Source organism: Pyrgilauda ruficollis, unplaced genomic scaffold (genome assembly GCF_017590135.1).
Source record: "Pyrgilauda ruficollis isolate IOZ18807 unplaced genomic scaffold, ASM1759013v1 scaffold87, whole genome shotgun sequence".
In the NCBI taxonomy this organism is placed as follows: Eukaryota; Metazoa; Chordata; class Aves; order Passeriformes; family Passeridae; genus Pyrgilauda; species Pyrgilauda ruficollis.
In genome coordinates this window covers 2278513-2285492 of record NW_024530710.1, presented here as the reverse complement: position 1 = coordinate 2285492, position 6980 = coordinate 2278513, and positions in this window count along the sequence as shown.

Genomic DNA, 6980 nt, shown 5'->3' with positions numbered 1-6980 from the left:
TGGAAATGAGTGGGCAAGGAAAAGAAGGCTGGAAATAGAGTTTCAGTTTTATATTTCTGAAGACAGAAGTTGTCCTAAGACAGGGCAATTTCCTCCTCTGTTTGGGGATGTGATAAGTGACATCCTTGGAATGACTGCAGTGAAATTTTGCAGTTACCAAAGGCAGTGTAAAGAAACTTGCCCTTAGGATCATTGCCAGCCCACGGGATGTTCTCCTCCCAAGGGCTGAAATTGAAATGGGGATGGGATCCCTGAACAAACCAGAGCTGGGTTCCATGTGAGAAGGACTGACAGATGTAAATCATAATGTAGTTCTGGCCTAAATTCCTTGATATTGAAATATGTGTCAGGTACTTCAATTAATCTTTTGTGAAACTGGGTGTTCAGAAGCAAGAAATTAGATAATATTTAACTGGGGAGTCCTCAGTCTTGGAGATACTCAAAAGCCATCTGGACACGATTCTGAGGTTTTGGTGGCCCGGCAGGAGGAGGGGTGGACTGGGTGACCTCCAGTGTCCTTTCCAACCTCAATCAGTCTTTAATTTTGTGATTTTGTCAATATCTGAAGACTTCTTCCACTGAGGTTATTAAGATTTCCCTGGAATAGGACTGTTGAGTGTTGTAAAGCAGATTGTACCACGAGGGCTTGCCAGACAACCTCACTATTTCAGTGTGTGTGATGCTTTACACAACCACTTACAGTCCCACCCACAGCTGGTGGTGAAGTTGTACCAGTTATTCAATCATCCTCATATTTTACCATCAGTGATGGAGCCCAAGTCATAGAGAAACACAATTCTGGCACACAAGACACTCAAAGCAAAGTCCTTTTCTGTCTTGCTCCACTAAAAGGGACTTGACTGAGGAATTTGCAGTAGATATGTTTATAGCACTTTAAAACTGATATTCAGAGGTTTCTGCTATATGTAGCCATCACTCCTTCCTCTTTTCTACTTCCAATTGTGCCACATGGTCATTCCTCTTCTGAAAATTGGAAGCATTGGATAAATTTTTCTAGAAAATACCTAAGGAATACTGGTTTGCTGAGCCTGGCTGCTTCTTCCTATGAAAACAGGCAACATAAAGGAAACAGTGGGTAAATGTCTTGCAAGACACATTTTTGCAAGTGTGACTTCTACAGGTCTGAAGGCAAAGAAGGAATTTGATGGGAACCCTCTGTAAAAGCAGTCACAGGCTGCACCTCCTAGTAACTCTATAGTGACTGATGTTGAATCCATAGCACAATCAGATTTCCACTAATGACATTCCAACTGATTATTTTCATGCTAAGGGAAAACATCCAATTGAGAGACCCACTTTCACAAGGGAGGTACAATACTCTCTCAGGCAAAATATGAAACCTTAAAAATTATCTGAAATGAAATGGAGAAATCATTGGAGTCAGTAATGATTTCAATACATATTCCTCAGAGTTGCCATCTGTAATGATAGGAGTTCAAATGTCTGGATTTGGGATTGATTGTGTGATGTCCCAGCACCTGGAAGGGAGACTCTCACCTTACTTTCATTCACTCATAGTCAGGAGGGGAAGTGAGAAATTCCAAGAGGCTCAAAAAAAGTCATAAAGCATGAGACTGAGTGAGAGAAAGTGAAAGACTCATGATGACCCATCTTTATCTGCTTGCTTTCCCTCCCTGAAGAATTTTTTTCAGATGCCCTTTGACTTTTAATGATTTAGTTCTGCCCTGCCTTGTGTGCTAGAGGGCCATGCCTGAAAATGAATCATGATAAGGTATATTCAACCATGTGAAAGGGTTAACCTCACTGGGTTGAGAAATAAAGAAATTTTGGATGAGTAGTTTTTTCAAGAAAGTCAAGGACTGGGATAGTCAGAGCTCAGCACAGGTGGAAACCCAAGGTTTGAAGTACTGATGCAATGTAAGAACCTTGCTGGCTGAAATTCCTCTTTCTGTCTCAGAAACAAGGACTGTGCAAAATGATGGGACAAGATTATGGATGCACACATACATTGTGACTGTGACAGGGATTCAGTAAGGGGAGTGTGAGTGAATTATGGATGCTCTTTTGATTGGTTTTCAACGATCTTTTAATGGCATTAAGACAGTGTGAAGTTACAATGTATTGATTTTCTTTTGCCCATGCAGTAATTTGCAGTGGTGGAGATTTATTTTCCACTTTATGTTTTCCATGAAGCTGGCAGGCAGCAAGGCCAATGGCAGCTGGCAGCTGGTCTCCCATTCCTATGGATGCTCTTGTGCTCTGAGGATGTCAGTGCCAGGGAACTCGATGCTTAGGGAGAGCAAAGTGGGCATGGGGGGTTTCTGTGGCCTCATTTCCACACTGGCATACAGGGATGTTTTCTGCTAGGCCAAAGATGCTGCAGCTGCAAACCAGGGAACACTTTCCGTGCTAGCTCTTGGACCAGGGGACCTCTTCTGGCAAGTCTTTCCCTCAAGTGAGCACTGTGAAGGTATTTTAGAGTTGCTGTTTTATTTTGTTTGTTGTTCTTTCTTCTTTTAATGAATTTTATCCACTTTGGGACCAGCAGCACCAGCCATACAGTTATTTTGATTCTGAACAGACAGCTAATATAGGCTCTGGCTTCCACTGCACAGAAAACAGCTTGGAGCAGCAGCTACTTTTCATTAGGTTCATCTGCAGTTTGGGGAAGGAAGAGCTGCCTGTCATAACTCTATTTTATTTTTTCTGCACAGCTTTGAGATTTCATGGACATCTCAACCACTCTTCCATCACCAGATGTAGGATCAGACACTGATCTCAGTCTCCCCAACATGGTTGTTATATGCTGACCTGGTTTCAAGAAGCTCATGCAATGATCTGGATGCCAGTTTGACATTTTCATGTTTGACTGCCTGCTGATCACAGAACATAGCTTCAAGTTAAACTAAGCTATAGCTTTTAAAAATAAAGATCAAACCTGCAACTCTGACTTAAGACCAAGTCCAAGAGTGCTTCATGCTTGGCTAGTTTATTCTGTCTTGTTCCAACCAGTTGTTCTTTTCGGGCTACCCTTTGTGTTGGTTTAAGCCACATCTTAGATTCCTTCAATGCTAATCCTCAAGAAACAAACCTTTAAAAAAGATTGACACGTAGCTGCAAGGAAGAAGGAGGACATGGATGCACAAAGAGGGGAGAGGAAATGTTGCTGAACACAGAAGTCACAGGACAAGATTCAGGCTGGGTGTTCAACAATGCAGCTGAGACAGCACAGCCTGTGTCTGGGCTAGCAACCCCCTAAATCAGCCCCTATGGGGCTTCAGGTCTCTTTTAAAGCCAGGCTGCTCCTGGTGGCTGAATCATCTGGGCTGTCAGTGCTCTACTTGCAGTGTCTCCTTTGGCATTCATCAGTAGGGACTTCAGACCAAGCTCAGTCACACTGGTAGATTTTGTGGGTATCCAAGCAGTGAGTTTTAACAAAATGATTAAAAGCAAGGTAGGTTTGTGTGTGAATGGAATCCTCCTTAAAGCTTTTGGAGCTTCCAAGTAAAGAGCACAAGGATGCTTGATGGAGCTTACACCAAAGGTTGAGTTGGAAGCTGGTGTTAAAGACAGCTAAAAATGGGATTAGTTCTTGTCACCCTAAATGAGAAACTAGAAGCATTGAAGTACTGCAAAAATTTTGCTTGATAAGATAGAGGAGCCAGAAGAAGGATAGAAAAGGGCAATAAAATTCAACATCAGTGCTTACTCTGAAACTGAGGTCCCACTTACTTCTATGGTTATACAGCTTCACCCTCCATGCACTGGGTCTTGCACCATATCCGAGACTCCTGAGTCAAGAGGTCCTCAAGCTTCAAATCTCTCATCCCAGGAAATGATCCCCGTGGTTCTGCTCTTCACCTTTCTCAAAGCATGCCCTACTAGAGCAGGACATGACATTTCAGTGACAGTTTCCCTCACAGTATAGACAGTGCTGCTTTCTGTTCCTAGTTCCTAGATAGCCTTACAATTTTTCCAAGCAACAAATCTCTGTTCCTCTGTCACTGGGGCTCACGAGCAGGTGTTTGTCCATTTTGCTCCTAAAGTCTTTTGCACAGTAACTGATTTTCCACTTGCACTTTCCTTCTAGTTGGTCCAGCTGAGTGTTTATGTGGCTCTACCAGAATACACTTTGTGTGTTAATGTGATGTTTACCAAGCACTCCTGTGTTTGTCATTCACAAGAATCCAGATGACCTATGAAAAAGCCAAGATAAAGCCATATTATCTTGACCAACAGATACAATCCTGTCTTCCTCTGATTTTAGGCTATAACCTCTTTGATGGAACCAATTTTCTGTTTGATGGGGCCAGCATAACCTACTGGGAGGTGCTTATCAGTGGTCCCTCTGCACGTTCCTGTCAGAGCCTGTTACAGCCTCCTGGCTGCCAGCTCCAGCTCGGCAGAGGCACTTGCTTTTGATTAGAGAGATCTCCAGTGTCAGCCAAGGAGGTGGATATCAAACCTGAGCACGTTGGGTGCTGCCAGCAACACTTCATAAATAATAGTAATGGAGTGTAATTGCTCATTAAGCCAAATCACAGCCCTGAGCCCTCCATCTGGCCAAACTCCCTCCAACACCAGCGGGAGCTTTGCCAGAAGGTGTGCAACAGGAATGTGGTCCCAAGCAGTGGTACCATCAATGGGGCACTGTAGAACCACTACTAGGGGCTGATTCAGATCCCCTTGAAACTGTTGTGTGTCTTTGGATTGATTTAGAAGGCTTTAGCCAACCTCCCTTGCTTTACACTGCTCAGCCAGTACGGCTACATCTGCGCAGCAGTTATCCCAGATGGAGTATGGAGGAGGAGAATTCCTGACACTGAGCTGTGGGATTTTAATTTTAGAGAGGCGATGGAAACTCTTTCCTGTTGGGTCTCAAGTGGTGGCTTGTATGGGCGTGATTTGAGGCTTGAAAATGTCTCAGAAGCCTGCAACTGAAAATCCCCTATGTGTAATTGATATTGAAAAGTGTTGTGTCTCTGGTGTAAGTGTTATAAAAGCCAAACAAGCTGGTGTGCCTTCCTATCAATCACCTATTGCTATCTGACATTGGTGCAACCCTTTGCAAGTGAAAATAATTTACTGCCTCCCCCCCATGAAAATTATTTACCATTCCCATTTTGGTTTGAACATTACTGTTGTGGTTCAAAGCTGTGATGAATTGCTTAGCTATAAATTGTCTTTCCCCTTCTCCTCCCGCCTCTTCCTAATGTAACACTGGGATGAAGGTTAAGGCATAGGGTGTTATCTGAAGCAAGTGCTCATTCTCAGTGCCCCATACATCCTCGCTAATGCTTATAGCTCCCCTGTGGCATTGGGAAGTGCAATCACTATTGTACTGAGGTAGAACAGGAGCTGGAGAGAGATAAATGGCCTAGTTATCAAAACTTCCTAGCCTCCCACAGCCCTCCTTGGGAATACAGCTATAAATGACATTCAAATGATGCTGATAGATGTTAGCTGAGCAGGCAGCAGAACGCGTGCGGTCCCAGAGCTGCGCCCAGGCCAGCTCCTTCCTGCTGATGATGCCAGGAGACCTCAGCATCCCGGCCCTGGCTGCTGACACTGGAGGCATTGCATGAGACACCACTCTGCTTTTATTGGCTTCTAGACAAATCCCTGGGGGTTGCAAAGGTTTGAGATCAGATGGCGATTGAGACACATTAATGCTGGAGCTTGCAGAGCTGAAGGAAGAAGTGTTTTTTCTCCTTTGGCACAGAATTTGCTCAATTTACGCCCCCAGAGGGTGAAATATGGGAGGGAAAACAGCCTTTCTTCTACCCAGCTCTGCAATGACAGAAGTGTGGTTTTTGAGTGACCTGGGATTGTCTGGTCCAAGGTACTATGGCCTGTGCTGGGTCCAGAAACCACCTCCAACAGCTCCCTTTGCATCTGTTGTCCTTCCTGGTGTGTGAAACAGGGGAAGGACTGCTCAGACCATAAATCCCTCAGGAATGGAACAGGAGCAGATAGAGTAGGTGGCAAATCTGCTTCTGAGTCTGGAAGGGCTCTTGGGTGTTTTGCCATCTCTTCAGGAGATATCAGGAAAACTCCCCCATCTGGAGGAGGAGAACCTCCCATGAAAACAACCAGCAACCTGTAAGGCTTTTATTTTATTTTATTTTATTTTATTTTATTTTATTTTATTCATTTAATTTCATTTAATTTCATTTAATTTCATTCTTCATTTTATTTTTCATTTTATAGTCCATTTTATTTTATTTAATTTATTTTATTTTTAGACCCATTCTATCCTCCCAAGGTGTAGCTCTGCGAACGCCCGGCCCTGAAGGCAGGTTTTTACACGACGCTCAGAGGGGATGTTACTAGTGCGTTGTGGAAGAAATCCGAAGGGCACCAAAGGTGTAAGGCACACAAAAGCTTGTCTCTTTCCTTCTTCCTTACAGCCAAGAGACGGAAAGGAAAAGGGTCCGCGGCTGTTGATCGCATCCCGTCAGGTTTTAGGTCCGAAGAGCGGGCCAGGGTGCGGGTCACACGGCAAAGCGGAGCGAGGGGAGCTCTTGGGTCGCTCGAGCCGGGGCGCACCCCCGGGTCTGCGCTGGGCTGGGAGCGGCGCCGCTCCCGGCGGGAGCCACCCGGGAGGGCACAGGAGCAGCATCTCCCGGGAGAGACCCGCAAAAGGCTCTGCCCGGCGGGGCTGGAGCTGCCCGGCCGTGCTGCCCTCAGCCCCGGCCCGCGGGCGGAGGCTCCGGCTCGGCACGGAGCGATCCGCAGCGGCAGCCAGCGCCTCCAGCCGCCCACTCGCCGCCTCTCCCGGCATCCTTCATCCCCATCCTCCGCTCCTTCCTGCTTCGGCGGTGGAAGCAGCCCCCCGCCAGGGGCCGGGAATGCCCTCCCCTCCTCTCCCTCCCTCCAGCCGCAGCGGGGGAGGGGGGCTGTGATGCTGCAGGGGGATCCCCGGGAGCCGAGCGGGGTCTCCCCTTCCGCCGGCTGCCGGGATCTCCCCGCTCGGCGCCGGCGGCCCCGGCGGCGGC